This window comes from Rattus norvegicus, chromosome 14 (genome assembly GCF_036323735.1).
Source record: "Rattus norvegicus strain BN/NHsdMcwi chromosome 14, GRCr8, whole genome shotgun sequence".
Lineage (NCBI taxonomy): Eukaryota > Metazoa > Chordata > Mammalia > Rodentia > Muridae > Rattus > Rattus norvegicus.
Genome location: NC_086032.1, coordinates 73,690,955 through 73,715,126, shown reverse-complemented (window position 1 = coordinate 73,715,126; position 24,172 = coordinate 73,690,955). Strand labels below are relative to the sequence as shown.

The window sequence follows — 24,172 nt, the reverse complement described above, 5'->3', positions numbered from 1 at the left end:
TCCCCTTTTCCTCAAAGAGGAGGAAGCCACCCTTGGATACCACCCCACCCTGGGACATCAGGTTGAGGCATGACTAAGTACATCCTCCTCCACTGAGGCCCAACCAGACAGTCCAGTTATGGGAAGGGGATCCAATGTCAGGCAACAGAGTCAAAAACAGCTCCCTCTCCTATTATAAGGGGGACCCACAGGAGACCAAGCTGCACATCTGCTACCAATGTGTAGTGGTCTTAGATCCAGCCCCTGCATTGATTTGATTGGTGGTTCAGTCTCTGTAAATCTCCATTGGCCCAGGATAGTTGACTTTATAAGTTTTCATTTTTTAAATTATATTATTTATTTATAGTCCAGCTATTACTCCCCTTTCACACCTCCCCAGTTCCTCATCCCATCCCATCTTGCCTTCAAGAAGGTGCTCACCTTCTCCCCCTCACTCCTGAGTATCCCCTTCCCTGGGGCCTCATGTCTCTCAATGATTAGGTTCATCTTCTCCCACTGATGCCGGACCAGGCAATCGTCTGCTATATAAGTGCTGGGCCCTCAGATCGGCCCATGTTTGCTGACTGGTTGATAGCTCCATCTTTGGCATCTCCCAGGGATCCAGGTTAGTTGAGACTGCTGATCTTCCTATGGGGCCGCCCTCTTCAGCTTCTTCAATTCTTCCCCTAGTCCAACTATAGGAGTCCCCAACTTCAGTCCAATGGTTTGGTGTAAGTATCTGATCTATCTCAGTCAGCTGCTGAGGGTCTCTCAGAAGACAGTTGTGATAGGCTTCTGTCTGTAAGCACATCATAGCATCAGTAAAAGTGGCAGGTCTTTGTGCCTCCCCACCACCAAGAGATGGGTCCTAAGTCGGACCCGTCACTGGATAGCTTTACCCTCAATCTCTTCTCCATTTTTGTCCCTGCAGTCCTTTTAGACATGAACAATTCTGGATCAATAATTTTGACTATGGGTTGGTAACCCCATCCCTCCACTTGGGTCTATCTAGTGCAGGTAGACTCTTCGAGTTCCCTCTCCCCATTGTTGGGCATTTTCACTAAGGTTACCTTCATTGTGTCCTTAGAGTCAACTCCCAAGGTTCTAGAACTTTCTATAGGATTCCCATGCCTCCCACCCCCAGTAGCTTTATATTTCCATTCATTTCTCCTGGTCTTCTGGGTTTTTCTCTTGCCCTCCCCACCACCATTCCTGATGCTGTTCTGCTTTTCCCCTCCCCCTCCTGTCTTCCACCCAGTTCCCTCCCTCCCTCTGCCTACCATAATTTTTTTGTTTCCCCTCCTAAATGTAATTGAAGCATCCTCACTTGAGCTTTCCTGCTGGTTAAACCTCTTACGGTCTATGGGTTGTATCCTGGGTATTCTGTACTTTGGCTTGTATCTACTTACCAGTGAGTACACACCTTGCATATCCTTTTGGGTCTGGATTACCTCATTCAGGATGATATTTTCTAGTTACATCCATTGGCCTGCAAAATTTGTAATCTCTATTTTAATAGATTAATACTATTCCATTATGTAAATGAATCACATTTTCTGTATCCATTCTTCGGTTAAGAGACATCTGGGTTGTTTCCAGCTTCTGACTATTACAAATAAGGCTACTAAGAACATAGTAGAGCCATGTGTCCTTGTGGTATAATTGAGCATCTTTTGGATATATACTCAGAAGATGTATAACTGGGTCTTCAGGTAGAACTATTTCCAATTTCAGAGGAAACACTGGATTGATTTCCAGAGTGATTGTACCACTTTGCAATCCCACCAGTTCTGGAGAAGTGTTTGTCTTTCTTCACATCCTCACCAGCATGTACTGTCCCTTGAGTTTTGGATGCTAGCCATTCTGGTTGGGGTAAGGTGGAATCTGAGGGTCCTTTTGATTTGCACATGCCTGATGAGTAAAGATGGTGAACATTTCTTTAGGTGCTTCTCTGCCATTCAAGATTTCTCTGATGAGAATTCTCTGACTAGCTCTGTAACCCATTATTTAATTGTAACCCAAATTTAATGTTTAGTTTTTTGGAAGTTAACTTCTTGAGTTCTTTATGTATTTCGGATCTATTGGATGTAGAGTTAGTTGTTTTCCACAATCTGTAGGTTGTTGATTGTGTCCTTTGCCTTACAGAAGATTTTTTGTAAGAGCTGCATGAGGTACCATGCAACTCTTCTTTTAGATTCAGTGTATCTGGTTTTATATTGAGGTCCTTGATTAATTTGGACTTGAGCATTCTACAAGGTGAAAAATGCATATTTTCTTTCTTCTAAGTGCAGACCACCAGTTAGAACATTTATTAAAGATGCTTTCTTTTTTCACCTGTATATTTTTTTTACCTCTTTGTCAAAGATCAAGTGTGTAGGTGTGTAGGTTTGTTTCTGGGTTTTCAATTCTATTTCATTGACCAACATGTTTTCTCTGGACCACTGCCATGTGTTCTTTATTGCTATTGCTTTGTAGTACAGCATGAGCTCAGGGATGGGAATTCCTCCACATCTTTTATTTTTCACAATAATTTGGGCTATCCTGAGTTTTTTGTTTTTCCATATGAAGTTGAGAATTTCTCTTTCCATATCTGCAAAGAACTGTTGGAATTTTTAAGGAGATTGCATTGAATCTGTAGATTAATTTTGGTAAGATGGCCATTTTGACTGTTAATCCTACCAATTGGTAGGAGATCTTTTCATCTTCTGAGGTTTTCTTTGATTTCTTTCTTCAGAGACTCAAAGTTTTGTTATACAGATCTTTCACTTGCTTGGTTAGAGTTACACCAAAATATTTTATCTCATTTGTGGCTATTGTGAAGGGAATTGTTTCACTAATTTCTTTCTCTGCCTGTTTATCATTTCTATAAAGGAAAGCTGCTAGTTTCTTTGAGATAATTTTATATCCCACTTCTTTGCTGAAGTTATTTATCAGCTAAAGTAGTTCTCTGGTACCATTTTGGGGCTCACTCATATATACTATCATAGCATCTGCAAATAGTCATACTTTGACTTCTTCCTTTCCAATTCGTATCTCCTAAATCTCTTTTTGTTATCTAATTGCTCGAGCTAGAACTTTAAGTACTATATTGAATAGATAGGGAGAGAATGGGCAGTCTTATCCCTGATTTTAGTGAAATTGCTACTAGTTTCTCGCTATTTAATTTGATATTGGCTGTCTGTTTGCTATATATTCCTTTTATTATGTTTAGTTATGTGCCATTAATTCGTGATCTCTCCAAGACTTTTAATATAAAGGGATATTGTATTTTGGCAAAGGGTTTTTCAGTTGCTAATAAGATAATCATGTGACTTTTTCTTTGAGTTTGTTTATATCATGTATAATGTTCATGGACTTTTGTATATTGAACCATCCCTGCATCCCTGGGATGAGGGCTACTTGGTCATGATAAATGATGATTTTGATGTTCGGAGACTCCGTTTGCAAGAACTTTATTATTTTTGAGTTGATAATCATAAGTGAAATTGGTCTGAAGTTCTCTTTCTTTGTAGGATCTTTGTGTGGTTTAGGTATCAGCATAATGGTGAATTCATAAAATGAATTAGGTAGTGTTCCTTCTTTTCTATTTTGTGGAATAGTTTGAAAAATATTGGTATTAGATATTCTTTGAACATCTGATAAAACCATCTGACCCTGGACTTTTTTTGGGGGGGGGGTTGGGAGTCTTTTAATAACTGCTTCTATTTCCTTAGGGGTTATGGGACTGTTTAGATGTTTATCTGATCCTGATTTAATGTTGGTACCTGGTATCTGTCTAGAAAAGTATCTATTTCATATAAATTTTACAGTTTTGTTGAGTATGGGCTTTTATAGTAAGATCTGATGATTGTTTTAATTTCCTTAGTTTCTGTTATGTCTTACTTTCCATTTCTGATTTTGTTAATTTGGATACTGTCTTTCTGCCCTTTAGTTAGTTTGGTTAACGGTTTATCTATCTTGTAGATTTTCTCAAAGAACCAGCTTTTGGTTTTGTTATTCTTTACATTGTTCTCTTTGATTCTAATTGGCTGATTTCAGCTCTTAGTTTGACTATGCCCTGCCATCTACTACTCCTGGATGTGTTTGCTTCTTTTTGTTCTAGAGCTTTCAGGTGGCTGTTAAGTTGCTAGTATGGGATCACTCCAATTTCTTTATGAAGGCACTAAGTGCTAGGAATTTTCCTCTTAACACTGCTTTCATTGTGATCCATAAGTTCAGGTATGCTGTGCCTTCATTTTCATTGAATTCTATAAAGGCTTTAATTTCTTTCTTTATTTCTTCCCTGACCACCTTATTGAGTAGAAAGTTGTTCAGTTTCCATGAATATGTGGGTTTTCTGTTGTTTTTGTTGCTATTGAAGACCAGTTGTAGTCCATGGTTACCTGCTAGAATGCATGGGATTATTTCAATTGTCTTGTAACTGTTGAGGCTTGATTTGTGTCCGATTATATGGACAATTTTGGAGAAGGTTCCATGAGGTGCTGAGAAGAAGGTATATTCTCTTGCTTTTGTGTGAAATGTTCTGTAGATATCTTTAGGTCTATTTGCTTCATAACCTATGTTACTTTCATTATTTTTCTGTTTACTTTCTGCTTCAATGAACTGACTGTTAGTGAGAATGGGGTGTTGAAGTCTCCCGCTATTAATGTGTGAGGTTCAATGTGTATTTTGAGCTTTAGTAAAGTTCCTTTTACAAATGTGGGTGTCCTTGCATTTGGGGCACAGATGTTCAGAATTGAGGCTTCCTCTTGGTGGATTTTTCCTTTGATGACTAGGTAATGTCCTTCCCCATCTGCTTGATAACTTTTCATTTAAAGTCTATTTTATTAAATATTAGAATTGCTACTCCTGCTTGTTTCTTGGGACCATTTCCTTGGAAAATGTTTATCCAGCCCTTTATTTTGACATAGTGTCTGTCTTTGTCACTGAAGTGTGATTCTTGTACACAGCAAAATGATGTATCCTGTTTACCTATCCAGGCTATTAGCCTGTGTCTTTTTATTGGGGAATTTAGTCCATTAATGTTCAGAGATGTTATTTCTTTGCGTGCTTCTCAGCCACTAGAGAATTTTAAGAATTTCTGTTGAGAATTTTGTTTACCTCTGTACCCCATTTTTGTGTAATCCATTTGTAATTGTTGTTTGTGGTGTTGGCATCTAATTTCTTGAGTTATTTATATATTTTGGGGTAGTAGTCCTCTGTCAGATGTAGAATTGGTGAAGATCTGTTCCCACTCTTTAGGTTGACATTTTAGTTTCTATTAATGATTTGCTTAACATTGCAAAAGTTTTCCAGTTTCATGAGGTCCCATTTAGTCATTGTTGATTTTACTGCCTGATCAGTTGGTGTTCTGTTCAGGAATTTATCTCCTATGCCAATATATTTAAGGCAGTTCCCCACTTACTCTTCTACTAAGTTTAATATATCCAGTTTTACATTGAGGTCTTTGGTCCACTTGGATTTGAGTTTTGAACAGGGTGATAAATTCTTCTGCATGCAGACTTCGAGTGGTTGATGATGCTTTCTTTTTTTTTCCATTGTATGATTGTGGCTGCTTTGTCAAAAACCAAGTGTCTCCATAGATGTCTGGGTTTGTTTGTTGGTTTTCAATTCAATTCCACTGATCAACCTTTCTGTTTTAATGTCAATGCTATGTGATTTTAATTACTATTGCTCTGTAGTATGTCTTGAAATTAGGAATGGTGATACATCCAGACATTAATTTTACAGGACAGGACTAATTTAGCTTTTGTGCACTTTCTAGATCAGTACAAAAAAAAAAAAAACGTGTTAAATTTGTGATGAGTTTGCATTGACTCTGTAGATTACTTTTGGTAAGATGATCATTTTTATTGTTCATCCTACCAATCCATGGCCTCATAGGATGAATTTGGTAATGTTCTGTCAGTTTTTATTTTGTGAAATAATTTGAGCAGTATTTGTATTAGCTCTTTAAAGTGAGGTAGAATTCTGCACCGAAACCATTTGGCCCTGGGCTTGCTTGTTTTGGGGGTGAAGGGGTGGTGATGGGAGATTTTAATGACGGCTTCTATCTTCTTATGGTTTTATAGGACTATTAGATGGTTTGCTAGATCTTGCTTTAACTTTAGTAAGTGGTATCTATCTAGGAAATCATTCATTTCATTCCGATTTTTCAACTTTGTGGAGAACGGGCTTTTGAAGTAAAATCTAATGATTCTTTTAATTTCCTCAGTGTCTATCATTATGTCTCCTTTTCATTTTTGAAAGTGTTAATTTGGATATATTCTCTCTTTCATTTGGCTAAGGGTTTTGTATCTTGTTAATTTTCTCAAAGAATAAGCTCGTGGTTTCATTGATCTTTGTGTTATTTTTTCTGCTTCTAATTGATTGATTACAGCCATGAATTTGATTGTTTCCTGTCTTCTACTTCTCTTGTGCATGTTTGCTCCTTTTCTTTCTAGAGCGTTCAGATGTACTTGTAAGTTGTTAATATGAGAGCTCACTAATTTCTTTGTGAAGGTGCTTTCCTGTTAGCACTGCTTTCATTGCATCCCGTAAGTTTGGGTAGGCAGTGCCCTCATTTCCATTGAATTCTAGAAAGTCTTTAATTTTTTTCTTTATTTCTTCCACGATCCAGTGATCAATGGGTAGAAAGTTGTTCAGTTTCCATGAGTTTGCAGGCTTTCTCTTGTTTCTGTTCTGGTTGAAGCCCAGCTTTAATCCATGGTGGTCTGATAAAATACAGTGGATTATTTCGATTTTCTTGCATTTCTTGAGGCTTGCTTTGAGACCTACTATATTGTCCATTTTGGAGAAAGCTCTGTGAGCTGCTGAGAAGAATGTATATTCTTTTGTGTTTGGGTGAAATGTTCTGTAGATATCTTTTATGTCCATTTGATACATAACCTTTGTTAGTTTCATTTTTTTCTCTGTTTAATTTCTGTCTCAATGACCTGTCTGTCGGTGAGAGTGGAGTGCTGAAGTCTCCCACTATTAATATGTGAGCTTTGATATGTGATTTAAGCTTTAATAATATTTCTTTTACTAATGTGAGTATTCTTGCATTTGGAGCATAAATAATCCGAATTGAGATGCCATCTTCGTGGATGTTTTCCTTTGATGAGTATGAAGTGTCTTTCTCTATTTCTACTAATTTTGGTTTAAAGTCTATTTTATTAGATATTACAATGGCTACTCAGCTCATTTCTTGTGTCTGTTTGCTTGGGAAACTTTTTCCAACCCTGTACTCTGAGGTAATATTTATATTTAATATTAAGTTGTGTTTCTTGTATGCAGGAGAATGATGGATCCTGTTTTCACATCCATTCTGTTAGCCTTTTTATTAGAGATTTAGTTCATTGATGTTAAGAGATATTAATGACCAATAATTGTTTATTCCTGTTATTTTGATGTTGTTGGTGGTTTTGGTAGTGCGGGGTGGTGGTGGTGGTGGTGGTGGTGGTGGTGGTGGTGGTGGTGGTGGTGGTGGTGGTGGTATGTGTGTGTGTGTGTGTCTGTCTGTGTGTATGTGTGTGTGTGTGTTTGTGTATGTGTGTGTGTTACCCCTATTGTTTTTGCTGGTGTGGAATTATTTCCTCTGTTTTAATGGGTGTAGTTAACCTCCTTGGATTAGAGTTTTCTTTCTAGTATTTTCTGTAGGGCTGATTTTGTGGATAGATATTGTTTAAATTTCATTTGTCTTAGAATACTTTGTTGTTTCCATCTGTGATGATTGAGGGTTTTGCTGGGTATAGTCATCTAGGTGGGTATCTGTGGTTTCTTAGAAGGCCCTTTCAGTTTTCAGAGTCTCTTTTGAGAAGTCTGGTATAATCTGATAGGTCTGCCATTGAATGTTTCTTGGTTTTTTTTCTTTCAGCTTTCAATATTCTTTCTTTGCTCTGTAGATTTTATTGTTTTGGTTATTATGGGGCAGAAACATTTTCTTTTCTCCTCCAATCTAATTGGTGTCCTATAAGTTTTTCCTAGGTTTATAAGCTTCTCATTCATTAGTTTAGGGAAACTTTCTGATTTGTTAAAAATGTTTTCTTCCTTTTGGAGCCAGGACTCTTTACCTTCTTCTATTCGTATTAATTTTAGCTTAGGTCTTTTCATAGCATACTAGGTTTCCAAATGTTTTGTGTCAAGAGGTTTTAAATTTAATATTTTCTTTTACTAATGTATCAGCTTCTCCTATTATACTCCTCCCAATCTTCTCTCACTTCATAGAGACCCCTGACTACCTGAGAGAATGGGTAGTCATGACTTCTAGTGGGAACTCCCAACTGCTTATATGTGTAGCTTCGTGCCTTAAAGAAATGAACCTTTATTTGCTTTGGTGAGCTAGGCCTAAGGTTTTGGGTTTTATTTTTGTCTGTTTTTGTTTCATTTTGTTGTTTGAGTTTTTTCCTTTCTTCTCCACAGAATAAGTGAAAATTTTAATGTATGTGTAAAAGGTAGGCCTGCCCAAGCATCAAGATACCAAATACCTACCCACATGATCCAAGCATTTCTCTCTTCACTTCTACTTCTAAGGCAGGGATGTTTCTCACACTATCAAGAACAGTGTGTAACATATAATAAAAAGCATCATTCAGGGTGTAAAAGTAAATGGAGGGGGTTCAGATATGACATTTTTTCCCACTTAAAAAAAGCTAGACTGTTCTAACCTATTTTACAAAATAGGAAAAAATGAACAAGTTAAATTTTATGTGTATGTGAAAGCTGCAATTTTTAAATGTTCATTTAGCAGCTCTGTAGGTCAGTGCACAAATGCTGCCTTAGATAAGGACAAGATTAGGGTACAGGGTTAAATTATTTTTAAGATACATTTCCTGATGTTAGAGTTCTCATGTAAGGTTCCATGGTCTGGTACACTTAGAAATAATGCGTGAGCAATCTCCCACCTTGACCATCAAGCTACACTACAGTACTAAATGGGAAATCTACAAGGTAAGCTTTTCTAAATGTCTGTGGCCATGAAGACCCTTCCTGTAAAGGACCTTTACCGGCAGTTTCTGAGCAACTGAACATACTGGAAATTACTGGCCCCATCAAAGGGATCTCAGAACCTGCCTTTCTTAGTTAGGGTTAACATTGCTATGAAGAGATACCATGAGCAAGGCAACTCTTATAAGAACAACATTTAATTGGTGTTGGCTTACAGGTTCAGAGGTTCAGTCTATTATCAAGGTGGGAGCATGGCGGAGTTCAGGCAGTGATGGCGCAGGAGGAGCTTAAAGTTCTATATCTTCATCTGGAGGTCACTAGGAGAAGACTGTCTTCCAGGCAGCTATGATGAGGATCTTAAAGCCCACATCCACAGTGACACACTTCCTCCAACAAGGCCACACCTACTCCAACAAGGCCACACCTCCTAACAGTCCTACTCCCTGGATCAAGTATCTACCACACTGCTCAAGCTACTTAAATTGCTGACTTTGGACAAGAGATACAAAAGAATCTTTTGTGGTCTACACTAAGCTCGCACCAGCTCACCAGAAGACTACACTGGGTCTTTCTACATGTAAACAAAGTTCTTTCTGGTGCTAATGTGTTTGGCTGGTGGGTCTTGCTGGGTCTCCTCTGAAGGCCTCACAATCTGACTATGTTGCTCTTTCCTTTTCACAATTAGCTTTAGGTGTGAGGAAAACAAAGATGTGAAAATAGCATTTCTTCTCTTGTAAAATAAAACATTCTGCAGAAAAACAGAAGTGTGGACAGAAAACACAGAGAGAGTCAGACTCTGCTTCAACCAAGGTTTGTGCAAAGGAAACATATGAAAGAAGAAAGGGTTCTCAGGCTTGAAAAGCAACAGATTTCAAAATCCTCAAGAACTAAGGTGGTCCAGGTAGAGAAGTTACCCCCACCAGTGGAAGTTCTTCTCAAAACACCTTCTTTAAGGTGTTTGTCATGGTGTGTATGTATGTGTGTGTGTGTGTGTGTGTGTGTGTGTGTGTGTGTGTTTCAATGTGTGCATTGTACATGGGTATGCGTGGGTGCACATGTGGAAGGGAAGATAACAGTGTCTTTATCACTTTTTACTTTACATTTTTATTATTTCCTTTATTTTTTTGAGATTATAATATAATTATACTCTTCCTTCTGTTCCTCCAAAGCCTCCCTATAAACCCCTCCTTGCTCTCATTCAAATTCATGCTCGGCTTTTTATTAATTATTGCTATACATAGATATAGATTCCTAAATAATAAATACAGCCTGTTCATACTGTATAATGTTACTTATATTATGTTGATAGGTCTACCATTTGGTGTTGGATAAACAATTGCTATGCTCTTCCTTTTGAGACAAGATGTCCTATCGATTACTTAGACTTAGTGTTTATTGAGCTTCAAGGTTCCCATCTTCTCTTCCTCACCCCAGTGCTAGAGATACTAATATGGATCACCATGCCCTGACTTTTATATGGGTGCTGGGCCATTTCCACAGACAGAAGGTAAATGTTAGGCAATAGCTGGGTATACATTTCATTGTCACCATCACTTGGGAGTAGATTTGCTCAAAGCAGCTAGTCAGTGTTGTCTACTGTTGTCACCTCTGGTGGAAGCTAGGGTGTGATGAAACATTCTATAATGCACAGACAAGCCCCCAGCACCAAAATCTCTCCATCTCCATTACAAACCATACTGAGTTTAAGAAACCTTCCCTCAGGAAAGCACAAATGTCTAGAGACATCTGCAAGAAGCCAATGCTGCGTTCTAAAGCTGAAAAGACCACCACCCTCTTCTACATTCCCAGGTCATCAACTCTTACATCAGAATGCAACAACCACTGATTTGAGGTTGAAACACTCTAGGACTTTATTTCCTTTCATTCTGGAGCCTCAAGTCTGCAATGAACACATTAGCAGTATTGACTAGTAAGGTATGATTACAGATGTTGTGAATGAGAAATATCACCATAGCTGCAAGGATTTGAATACTTGGTCTCAAGTTGGTGGCACTGTTTGGAGATGTTATGGAATCTTTAAGAGGAAGTGTGCCCCTATTGGGAGTTTGGGAGGGTTTATACCTTTAACCCACTCTTGCTTGCTCTCTCTCTGTTTCTTGTGTGCAGCTGAAATATGGTCTCTCAGCTCTCTGATCCTACCATTGTGCTTTTCCCACTGTTATGGATATCTGGCCCTCTTGGGTCATAAGCCAAAATGAACTTCCTTTAAGATGTTTTTTAGTCATGGTTTTTTATCACTAAAATAGAGAAGTCAGTAATGTACCAGATATCTCTTGGCACATGAAAACTTAACCCAAGCGTATGTTTCCATCTCCTCTTTTTTATTGTTTTTTTAATTTACATTTTAAATGTTATTCCCTTTCCTGGTTTCCCGTCCAGAAACCCGCTATCCCATTCCCCCTCCCCCTGCTTCTATGAGGGTGTTCCCTCACCCACCCACCCACTCTCTCCCACCTCCCTGCCCTGACATTCCCCTACACTGGGGCACCAAGCCTTGACAGGACCAAGGTCCTTTCCTCCTATTGACACCCAACAAGGCCATCCTCTACACATATGCATCTGGAGCCGTAGGTCCATCCCTATATGCTTTTGGGGCAGTTGGTTGATAATGTTTTCCTCCACTGGTTTTTAACTACCTCTTCCTCTAGATCCATGGCTCCTTCTCCCATTCCTCCTCTCCCTCCTCAGTCTCTTATAAGAATATGCTTTAATTGAAACCACACTTGGTTACTTCAGGATGATTTCTACTCAAAATCCCTCAGTTACACCTGCAAATATTTTTCTAAGTAAGGTCAGTCACAAACCCTGGCAGGTAGTTTCTGAACATACTGTTTCTGGGGCACCACTCAAAGCATAGCAACAGAGGGATTTGCACAGCAGCACAGAGAATCATACCTAGAGAGAAGAAAGGGACACTCTATGTAGGTGATAATCCCCCCTAAGGGTGTCAGTAATACTTCTGACTCCCCTTTACTGAGGACTAAAACTACCTGTGCACACAGTATGCCTCTATAAAGTATAAGCAACGCAAAAACAGGAAACCACGCATGGGAGAGTCAACAAAAGCCTCACTTCGTTTGCATGGAACGCTATAAATGCAGTCTCTGGTGTCTACTCAGGGCAAAGATCCCATCTGAACTGTTGGTGGAAAGTCTCATTTTCCTGGGACTGAAGTAAAAGTTGAAAAATTCTCCAAGAAGCTTTGGAGGCCACAGAGTACCTCAGTTGAAGCCTAGTCCTCAACATAAGGAACACTGGGCTTCTGTTTTAAAATTGGCCCCGTCACCTTGAATTATCCTTACTTCTTGTCTTGACACAACCTTGAAAGCCTGCTACCCAGACATGGTTGCATCAAAGCCTCACTGGTGTGAGATGGGGCGTATTTTAAAATGACCCATATGAGAAACAAGCCTTCAGTCCTCGAAATGAATATGTTATTTTAAAGATGGAAATGAGTGCCGGAATGTCGTGCAATCCAATGTTCTCAATAAATCTCCTGTGATAAATTCTCCCCGTATGTGAAGATCTGATCTTGGGGAAAACGTGTGTATCATACAACCATAGTGGAGAGAGAATTAAAATACAAACCAGAGAGGGCCTGGAACCATTGATGCCTTTGAATGTGGCTACAGGGTCCTGTTACCAAAGCAAGCGTGGTTGCTGAGGGGTGGAGATAAATGGCCAATTGAGCAAGCAGCTTCCACAGACAGACCTCGAGCTGCTAAGGACAGGCTTTTCCGTATCACACAGATATTCTGCTGCCTTTGTACTTGAAAGGTTGGAAGGCAGGTGGGAAGGCTTTCTGCCCTGAACGACTTTCAGTGTAATAATACTTAATACTACGTTTTGAAACCGTTTCCTCTTTTTCTGGATATTTTCTTGGGACTGTAACCCATGTGTACATAAAATTGGTTGAAAGTGACATTTTGAAAAGTCCAGCAAACATTGCAGCAGACTCTGTTTTCAAGGAATATAAAATGGAGCTCTGTGTGACACCTTGAATGTGCTTATGAAAACAGAATGTCACATCTCAGAGGGTTATTCTTGATAGGTTTTTATAAAGCTAAAATAAAATAAAATAAACAGACCTCTCCAGGCAAACAGCCTTTTGTACTCTCGTTACCATAGAAACACTGGCAATTGTACTTTTCGTGGCATAGTCTTTCTCCTGTAGTTGTTAAAAGTCTGGTTGGTGCTGCTCAATTGAGAAACCTGGGCATTCAGAAAATCTCTTCATCTTCATGAAGAAGTCATGTGACACAATCTGAAGGAGCAGCCCTTCAACATGCACAGGTAGAAAAGAAAAGGCATGTAGGTTGCATACAGAAGGCCCTGTTCAACATGAGTTTTGCTGTTACATGATGCTCTTATTTTGAAAATTCCTCAATTAGAGAAAGGAGAAGGGAGACCACAATGTAATTATTTTATAGTCTCAAAAATAAAAGAAATTGTTTAAAACATAACAAGTATGCATTTAGAATCTTGCTCACAAAGGAATTTCAATAACAAGATCTGCTCTCCAGGAGGATGGGACTAATAGTGTGTGAACCTTTCAGTATGGCTTTCTTCTGAAAAACACTGTCAAGAGTCCAACCATAACCCTATGGAGGAGAACCCCAGTAGACACCAGCACTGAAGGCTGCCATTGACTATGATAAACCATTGTAACCTTGTGTGTTCCTTGACCCAACGTGAGGGATGGATACCTCACATCTACATCTTCCAAACACTAAATCCAATCTGACTATGGAGTTCAGATGTGGAGATGAATCCTAATTGATGGCCATACTACAAAAGATTTGATTAATAATCTTCTAAAGCTATAAAGAATCTAAAATCAAAGACATGAATAAACACATTTCCTAGATTTTTATTTTGTAATATAAAAAGCTATGAAAAAAAATACTTCCCCTGACAGCAAAAGCTGTGGGTTTTTTCCCTTTTTTTTAAATTGGGTATTTTTTATTTACATTTCCCAAACATAAGCCCCCTACTCCATTCCCCTCCCCTTCTTCTATAAGGGTGTTCCCCTCCCCAACCACCCTCCTTCCCAGCCTCCCACATTGCCCTATACTGGGAGGTCCAGCCTTGGCAGAACCAAGGGCTTCTCCTTCCATTGGTGCCCAGCAAAGTCATCCTCTCCTATATATGTAGCTGGAGTCATGGGTCAGTCCATGTATAGTCTTCCGGTATGGTTTAGTCCCTGGGAGCTCTGGTTGATTGGCATTGTTGTTCTTATGGGGTTGCAAGCCCCTTCAGCTCTTTCAATCCTGTCTCTAATTCCTCCAACGGGGATCCCATTCTCAGTTCAATGGTTTTAAAAGCTGTGGTTTAATGATCAGTCTTATACCGATATGAGCCATTATGTCTGAACCAATGAACTGTCCTCACCTTTACCTAAGAAATGGAAAAACTGATTAAGTTGTATATTAGTCAAGTCTTCATACCCAAATCTCAAAAACTTAAAAGACAAAAATATGAAAGAAATCTTACATCTGCTGCTGATGAACTCTTATTTTGAACAATGATGCAATGCTCCTCAACCTCAGTTTCTACGACTACAACATGGTGACCAGCATACTTCTCTCAAAGAGCTAGTATCAGCGTGAGATATAAGTCAGGCAAAAGACATTAAAGAAGTCTTTAATGTTTATTCTTGATAGGTATTAATAAAAATAAAATAAACAGACCTGTCCAGGCAAACAGCCTCTTTGTACTTCTGGATTACATGAAAACATTGGCTATTGTACTTTCCATTTCATAGTCTTTTTATTAGTGCAGCTCCATTGAGGAACCTGGGCACTCTTCATCTTGATGAAACTGTCACTGTGACATTCTATACACATAAATGACAGCAAAGAGATGTGGCCAAAGCTAATAAGTTTTGGTATCACTAGGAAGGGAGATCCTTCAGAGGAAGCATGTCCCTGTCAGGACCTTGACTACAAGCCCCTGACCTCCAGAACTATAGTTTGGACCTCCACAAATGTGGTAAACTCTTATAGAAGCCATTGGAAACTGATAGAAACTCAGAATATTGAGTGATGCAGAATGAGAAAAGCAAATATATTCAGTGCCTTCCACTGGAAAAACTGAAGAAGCTCAGTGTAGTTGGAGACTTGTGCTCAATCAGAAAAGGAAAAGAAAAAGAGGAAGCCAGGTGGAGAGCAAGAGCCTATGGCATAAAGGTCTCCAGGGCCACACAAAGGAGTCAAAACTTCTCCAGAGAACTACTAAAGTCACTGAAGAGATGATTAGATCAGTTAACATTACAGAAATATTATAAACAGATGCCTTAGGGGAATGCCAGGGCAGGGAGGTGGGAGGGAGTGGATGGTTGAGTGGGAGGGCACCCTCATAGAAGCAGAGGGAGGAAGGATGGGATAAGGGGTTTCCAGGGGGGAAAACAGGAAAGGGGATAATATTTTAAATATAAATTTTTAAAAAGTCCAATAAAAAATAGAAAATGATGAATGAAAACCAAGAGTATCTATCTACCTGACTTATGTTTCCACTGAGAGGCTTGTAGCCTGTTGAGGAAGACAGGTGTTAATGGAGTCATTATGCTTATGAACATACTATACAGGTCAAAACAAAATGTCCTATGAGAAAGAAGTTAGAGCTGTAAGTATTCCACGTGCCCTAAACCAAACATGTGGGAAAGGTTTCCTTGAGGATCAGTAGTTGGACTGAGAGGTGAAGTCATACTGGTTCCTACAAGAAATTCTACAGTTTATCAGGATGTGAAGGTCCTATTGCATGTTCATTTTATAAAACAGTGGAAGGCCACCGAATATCTAGAAACAGACACAACAAAGTCAGGTTTCTAGTTCTTAAACTACACCCCCTGCCAACTTCTAAGTCAACGCAACCAGAATGTCCTTATTAATGAATGAGTACCTTATTCCTTTTCCCTCAAACTGGGAAATTCTGGGTTGACCTTAGTAACTTTATTTTCCAAAGATCAACTGGTAGGTACCAAGCATGCCATCACAGTGGCAGTGAAATTCTGGTTACCATTCAACAATTTGACCCTGAAGACAATGACACTGAGAAGTTCTCCAACTCTGAAATAACTGGGCCCCACTTGCTCAGGACCTGAGGTACCAGGTATTTTTCCATGAATTGGCCTGGAAATGCAAAGGAAAAGTTCATACAGGGACACGGTGTCTGCTTAGCCTGACCATGTAGGGCTGCTTGCCTTAACCATACATTTTTTATTGTCCAGTTAAGTTTTGAGTAATTCTGTTGATGTGACTTTCAGCCCTTCCCATGGGCTGTGACTCATTCCACCATCAAATTAACAGCTTTTTTGGAAAATGTGTTTTCATGACTTGGCCAAAAATTTCCATGGCTTAATTTCATCCCTTGTTTCCCACAGAAACTCTTTGAACAAGTCCCATGATTGTGCAAATGAGAAGAGTCTTTATTTCCAGCCGTGGCAAATGCCTGACCAACCTATCACTTCCAACTCCCCTCAGCAATGCTCTCACATGCCTTTACCTAACCCTCCTCCCTACTACCATCAATTCTCCTGCACTGACATGCGTCACAGAATCATGAAACCTATGATTCATTAAATTATTGAAAGTCACTTGGAAAAAATAAAAAGTGTTCAGGAGGGTGGGTTATGATGCCTGGAAATTTAACTAAACTGATTTATCTCTTGCTCCCTTCATCTAAAAGGTGATGTTTTCAACTAAAGGGCTTTCTGCTATCTTCTACCTACAAAGCTAAAGAGCCCAATGGACACAAATGAAAACATGAAACTAAGTAAGAGTTTGTCAACAAAGTTCAGATATGAGGCATATGTAAAGCAGTGTTAACTGAGTATGCTAGGATGCAATCTTGACCATTAAATAAGAAAGACCTGTGCAGTCCACTACTCAACTACCTTCTCAACACTTCATAACTGGTGAGACATGAGCAAGAGGCTAGCACCAATATGCATTATCATAGTTTGACAAACATCAGCTGAGTTGGGCTTCAACCCATGGGTAAGATTTATATTTATCCAGTTTGCCTTTCAATTTTAGAGACAAAGTTTTTCTCACAGCCATCACTGGAACCAAGACTCAAACCAATCAACATAAGTACAATTAAGCCTCTACTCACAGTCCATTATCTTCAATATCTTACATTCTTTTGGCCAAATTATGCCGCGTGGACAAGTTCAACATCAAAGGGGTTGATACATTTACCCCACCCACAAGAAGAGAGCAAGAACTATTTCTGAAACACCATTCAAGCCATTCAAACCAAGAAATACAGCTTTCTCTTCTTCTTGACTGCTGGACTCAAAGATCCAATAAGATTAATTTCTAGAATATACACTTTGGAGGTGAAATTTTGTTTAAAAGAGACCTGGGGTGCAGCTCAATGATAGAATACATTGCTATAATATACAAATCACTGGGTTCAATCTTCAACTGCAAATATAATAATAATAATAATAATTAATAATAATAATATAGCCTAGCTGCCTTAGCTTCCTAAGAAAACTATCTGGACTGAATAATTGATAAACAAGAGGAAATTATAGCTCATAGAAGTTCAATAACAAAGAGGAGCAGATTGTGTGCATGATGAACACTTCTCCTTTGCTTTCTACATGGCACATTCTTCCTGCCTTTTCACAAGGCAGTATGGTAAAACAGCTCCTGCGAACCTGCTAGTGAAGATAACTCTTCTCATTCATAAAGAAGAAGCCCTGTGACCTAACCACTCTCCAAGGACCCAATCTCTTAGTACATTGAATAATTAGGAGATACCATCATTTATTCCATAGCATTACCTATATGACAGTATTCATGAGACCATAAGTAACTGAGCAGATATGGATAATTGTGCAATAAAATTTTGACTAATGTTGACTATATACTAGACAATATTCTCAATTCCTTTGATGTATTAATTTTTTTAAATTGAATTATCATTTAAATACCCTAGCCTGATATTTACTTCATATTCAGTACTCTGGACAGAATTAATTCTAAAGAGAACATATTTCTGATTTATAGCATCTAAAACATGTTGATCCGAAAGTATCTCTTGGTTACTAGTCAATATGATTGGCAGCTATTAAATATCTATAACACTTCAGTTTTCTAGAAAGCCTAAATGAAGTGTGATTGTCCAGAAAAATAAACATTAGCTAAGATTAAGTGACAGCTCAAAACTGGAGCCAATATGAACCCAGATATGTCGAAGGCCAAAGTAAATGTCTTCTCAGTATAAAATAAACCCCAACGTAATGGTGAAGCTGCAGAGAAGACACACTATTACAGGTTTATCAAATACATGAGAAAGGAAAGAAATGGAATGAGAGAAAGAAGAGAAGAACTTCCAAAATCTGAAAACTGAGAACAAATCAATACACAGCACTTTCAAATATTAACCAAGGAAAGGTAAAAATTATTTACTACATTTGAATAATTTGTATGTAGATGCTGTGGTTTGAAGATGAAATTTGCCCCATAAGCTCACATATTTGAACACTAGGTCCCCAGCTGGGAGTGCTATTTGGAAAGGTCGCAAACCTTTTAGAGGTGGAGCCTCAGTGGAAGAAGTAGATCACTGGGAGCAGGCCTTTCGGCTTGATGGCATGACTACACTTCTGGTTCACTCTCTGCTTCTGGGTGTGAAGGCAGACTCACACTCACAGGAGTGAACACTTCCTGTTCCTCCCACCAATTCTGCTAGGCCTGCTTCTCTGTCTTCTGTACCCTTCTGAAATGGGAAGTCAAATTAAGTCCTATTTCCCTATCGTAGTTACATTTCTGTTGCTATGACAAGACACCATGACCAAGGCAACTTATGGAAGAAAGAGTGTATTTGGGGCTTACAGTTTCCAAAGGATAGAGCTCATGACCATCACGACAGGGAGCGTGGCTACAGGGCAGCAAGCATGGCACGGGAGCAGTAGCCAATCTTGATCACAGGTGTGGGGCAGGCAGCAAGAGAGTAGCAATGGCAGGCGTCTTTTGAAACCTCAGTGTCTGCCCCCGTGCCACACCTCCTTCAACAAGGCCACACCTCCCAATCCTTCACATACAGTTCCACCAAGTGAGAACCAAGTATTCAATCTATGAGCCTGTGGGAGCCATTCTCATTCAAACCAGCACGCTCCCTAAGGTGGTTTTTGTAAGAGTATCACAATAACAGGAAAGGCTGTAGATTTTTCCAGTTGCTGTCCATCCAGTACTCCATGTTAACACAAGTTTCCAGGTAGCAGGAAAGCAGGTGTTGGCTGTGCCCACAGCCTACAAAGAAGCTTATCTGGCTAATCAATCATTTTGTACAAGTGGCCATGGATGCTCTTTCCCAAGCACAGTGCTCAGTCACATTTTGTACAATTTTTTCCCAATGTACCTCTTCTCTACTTGGCCTACAACAGCTCCTAGGCTCTCATTAGTCTTGAGCATGTACCTCCTCCAGACTCTGTTCATTTGCCCTTTCTTCTGTTTGGAATTCATCGATTCCTCTCATCTCTACTTGGAGGACTTTTTTCTCATCTTTTAACGTCCAATAGAATTGCCATTGTTGTGGTTTAAATCTTACATACACACAAACATCAAGAGCTAAAGGGTGATTGCCGGCCTGTGAAAGGTGATGGAACCTTTGTAAGATAAAAGAAAAGCTATCCTGGGGAAGAGCTGGCTATGCTTTGGTTGTACCCAAAGGAAGAGGTGGGCAATACTGAGAACTTTTTCTTACCTGCCTGATTTATTCTAATTCCTCCTTCAAGACTCGTCTCTGCCACACATGCCTCTATCAGGCTTATAGCCCTCCACAAATCCAGGCAAGAGGTGTACGTACCCTGAATACCAGGTCAAGGCCAGGTTGAGGCCACTCACAGGACCTTGTGCTTGAGGATAGTGACCAAAGTTAAACTACAGTGACTACTCTTCTGAATGTAATCATCTGAAACTATAACCAAAAAAAAAAAAAATTGAGCCAGTATCTCAATTCGTGAAATAAAAAAAAAAAAAAGAAAGCACACAGTCTATAATCCTTCTCTCACCCCTCTCACAAACGTCTTCGGCGTAATTGCCAGCCCCCAAAGTAGAATGCAACACCAATCCCTTACCACACCATCTCTACTCCAAGTTCCTACTAGAGCTTTCAGTGTTATAATTATTTACTGTAACTTAGGGTTCATCATGTGTCTACTCAAAACTTCAAGTGATATCCAACAGGTTTAACTCAAATCCAAGACCATAGAGTTTCTACAAGGTCCTGGGATGTCTAGGCCTGACTCTTCCTCTCATTTCCCTCTACCACACAGGGAACAGTGGGTCATGCGACTGTCCCCTTCACTGTAGTCTTTTCGTATATCACATTTGTCTCAAACTCAGGCCTTCCCTTGATAATCTTTCTGTCTTTACTTTCCCAGTCAGCTTCTCCAAAGTGTGTTCTCCAATGGCTGTAGGGAAAGTGGAAATATATACACACATGTATAAACACATGAGCACACACATACACACATGTATAAACACATGAGCACACACATATACACATTTGTACACACACACATTCACATAGACATAATTATATACATATTCATGTGTATGTTTATATAAATTCACACCCCAGATATATACATAAAAACATTCACATTCATATGTCCATTTATAAAGATAAGCATCCATAGATATATGTATAAATCCACAGGTAAATCACAGATGTGTGTATGCAAACACATAACAATGTGCACATATCTTTACATAGAACATATGGCATTCAAACATTCATATACATAAGAATACATCTGCATGTGTAGCACAGAATAGCCTTGTTGGGGCCCCAGTGGAAGGGTCTTGCCACGGTTGGACCCCCAGTGCAGGGGAATATGGGGGAGGGGGCAGTAAGGCAGATGGATAGGGGGAATATCTGTATGGGGAAAGGATAGGGATGGGGGCTTATGGACAGGAAACCGGGAAAGGGAATAACATTTGAAATGTAAGTAAAGAAATATATCTAATAAAAAAAGAATACATCAACAGACATATGCACAGATATACACCAAAAGAGCACCATACACACATATCTAAACCATCATAAACATCAAATAAGAGTCAGTAAAACAATTCCAGTCTGGTTCCTGCTAAAAATGTGATACTTTATTTGTTGTCCAAAACTGTGCTATCTACTGGAGTTTCTCAAATTCCACATGTCTCTGGAAAGTTTTGTCTCAGTTTAACAGGTAGGAGAATATTAAGAAAAAAGGTCATTTTTCATTGTTTTTAAGCAGCCTAGAGAGCTGTATCTTTAGTTAAATGCTAGGATTTTATTTAGCATTCCGGTCGCTCCCAGAAATGAGAGCTCATGTTGACAGCCTGGATCCTACAACAGCTGAAAAACCAAGGCTTGATTTGAGGCACCTGAGAGCTAGCTCTGCGATTCTTACAAACATTACAGGTCTTCTGGAGCCTATGAATTGCCTCCATTGAAACTCAAAAGCCCCAGGACATGGTTCCTGGGGACTGTAAACCCTGTGATACCAACCATAACAACTCCCCTGGCAAGAAATAAGCTTCACATCCCAGGGCCCATAAAGGACCTTGCCTGACCCTTAATATCAATTGGAGCTACATGTGCCTGTGAAAGAAGCACAGGCCTGCAGCTTAGAGGGCCTCTGCTCCATTGGCAAATGCCACAGGTATGCCAGCCGCTGCAAGTTTCCCTTCTCCCTCCCAGGGGAGGCAATACGAAAACCTACCACAAGATCCTATGAAAACCAAAAAGCCAAAAAGACTCAGCACAGCTCCGTCAGAACACCGTTCTCAGCAGAGCCTGAGGCAGACCCTGATACAGCCAGGCTCCGATAGGAACACAGTACGAGGGGGTGAATCAACCCCCACCACATGTGAACAGACCTTCCTCCCAAGGAATTCACATTTACATCAAAGTGTTTTATGTCATGGAGATTTTATAATTCAGTAAAGTCACATTGTGCTTCATTTACTGTCTCATAAACATATAGAAGACGAGGATGACGGACGTCGTGTATTAATAATAGAAGATTTGTAGATTCGTCTCATTCCAAGCATCTTCCATGATGCCATTCATTCTCACAAAATGTATGTCAAAGTTTTTTTTTCCTGAAATACAACTACGTATATCTATGGATGCTTATCTTTATTTTCCTCAGATATTAACACTCTGTCCTTATTGATTCTAACTTACTGACAATTAATTGGATTTATTAATTTGTTGGCTAAATACCACCCACTCCTCTTCCACTGTCTGGTGACCCTTAGCCCATGCCCAGGCTCAACTTTATATTACCCATATAACCAAAGGACACGCTGTGTTTGTCTTTCTGCGTCTAACTTGCTCCATTTAGCATAATGCCCGTTCATTTCCACCCATTTTGCTGTAAATGACTAGATTTCGTTCTGCTTTCTGGCTGAATAAATTTCCGTTACCAAACAGATAGCTTTAACATATTGGGGCGTGGAAACTGTATGACAGGCGTGGGAGTGCTGTAGAGAAGATGCTTAGTAACTCTGCGTCCTAGGGGGGAGAACTACGGCCATATTGGAGTGCACACGAGTTCTGGCTTGACTCAGACAGAGTCACTTCAGAGCTATTGTCCTGGGTAAAGTATTAACACTGTCCTTTTTTTTTTTTTCTCCTATTACAAACACACCAGAAAGCAAAGTATGTGTTCAGCTCAGCCAATGATTCCATTTGCAGGAAGAGCTTAAACTTTAGAGGGGGAAGCATTCAAAGCCACAGGCATTGTGCCTTTTTTTGCCCCTGAACTCTTCATAGAGAAGGCAAAGCATGTTTGTACCATAGATTCCCAACACTTGCACATTACACAGACCTTAAATTTTTTCTAGTACCAGATCTTAGTGAAGTATTGTGGGGTGTGGGTGTGTGTGTGTATCTGTGTGTCTCTGTGTGTGTGTGTGTGTGTGTGTGTGTGTGTGTGTGTGTGTGGTGTGTGCTCTCATACTAACTAACTTAAAAGAAGGCATATGGGATATTTAAAGCCATAGGATCAGTATATTCTAACCCCAAACCAAAAGATATCTAAGGAACTAAAGAGATAGCCCCATACATACACGTACGCATACACACACATCCTCAGATGCTTTACTCCTTGTGTCCTCAAACTATTGTCAATTAGAGCCACAACACTTTTGTTGTATACTCTGGAGCTCCAATGTGAATCAGGAGTGACACCCTGGCCATCTCAGAGATCCCTGCCACATTCAATGGCCAGCTACATGCCAACAAATATGGACACACCAGTATCCTTCCTCTAATATTAACTGCCCCTGCATCCGTCCCTCCAGTAGATGGCAGATCTACATGCCTGTTGTCTTAGATTGTCCTTCTGAATATCAGCTCCAGTTGCTCTCGTGCATGTCCTCTGAGAAGAGTTGATGTGAGATTCTCTGCCCAGAAGTGATTTCTACCTTCCTTTGACTTCTGGAATGTATCCTTCTGACCAACAGAATACTAAAATATGGCCGGCTGTCACTTCCGTAAATGGAGCACACAAGAATCTGACTTTCATCTTGCTGATAAACTCTCTCTTTGCAAGTTTGGATGAAACAAATCACCCTGGAAAAGCTCTCATAGCAACGAACGAAATCTGGCTTCCAGACAAAAGCCAACAGGAAACAGATATCCAGTATAGAATAACTTGCAAATTATTGGATTCGGCCAACAGTCACATTAATTAGGACTTAAAGCCTTCCTTTGGTGAGCTTTCAGATAAGTCTTCAGCCCTGGCTGACTCCTAACAAAACATGAGAACACTACTAATCTGTGCTTGCATGTGAGACACAGAAACTATAAAGCAATATATGTTTCTATAACTTGTTACAGAGAGACAGAAGTTAATACAGTCTTCAAATACAGACTTGCCAGAGTATGTACCTAAACACAGTCTGGGGATTGAAAGTCTTCTTTCAGTGTTACATGAAGCTAAAAGGGACCCTCAGAGAATGCCTACTACATGTGAGCATTTCATGGGCTCTCGTTTGTTCAGGCACATGGTGACTTACCAAATTCAGAAATGTTATTCTTCCTCTATAGGCAGTAAAACTGAGGATCAAGTAACTGATTCAAAACGACCAAGCTGAGACAAACCTAAGCCAAACCGGGATCAAACGCTCCAAAACTGTCTGCTCCACTGTGGATCCATGAAATCCACCGGGCTCATAGACAATCAGGGAGAGATCACAAGAGCATGAGCGTGAGAGCAGGTGGTCCTCAAGCATGA

General features: G+C 39.7%; 2 long non-coding RNA genes across 2 annotated transcripts; one reads left to right on the top strand and one right to left on the bottom strand.

Annotated features, from left to right (window-relative positions):
- Positions 1-312: 312 nt before the first annotated feature.
- LOC134481764 (uncharacterized) lies at positions 313-1,044 on the bottom strand. The gene is made up of 2 exons (XR_010057547.1): positions 879-1,044; positions 313-778 (listed from the first exon to the last, which is right to left on the bottom strand). It is a non-coding gene; the product is annotated as an uncharacterized LOC134481764 (long non-coding RNA).
- A 90-nt stretch (positions 1,045-1,134) lies between these two features.
- On the top strand, positions 1,135-9,666 carry LOC134481763 (uncharacterized). The gene is made up of 2 exons (XR_010057546.1): positions 1,135-1,390; positions 9,125-9,666. It is a non-coding gene; the product is annotated as an uncharacterized LOC134481763 (long non-coding RNA).
- The last annotated feature ends 14,506 nt before the right edge of the window (positions 9,667-24,172 follow it).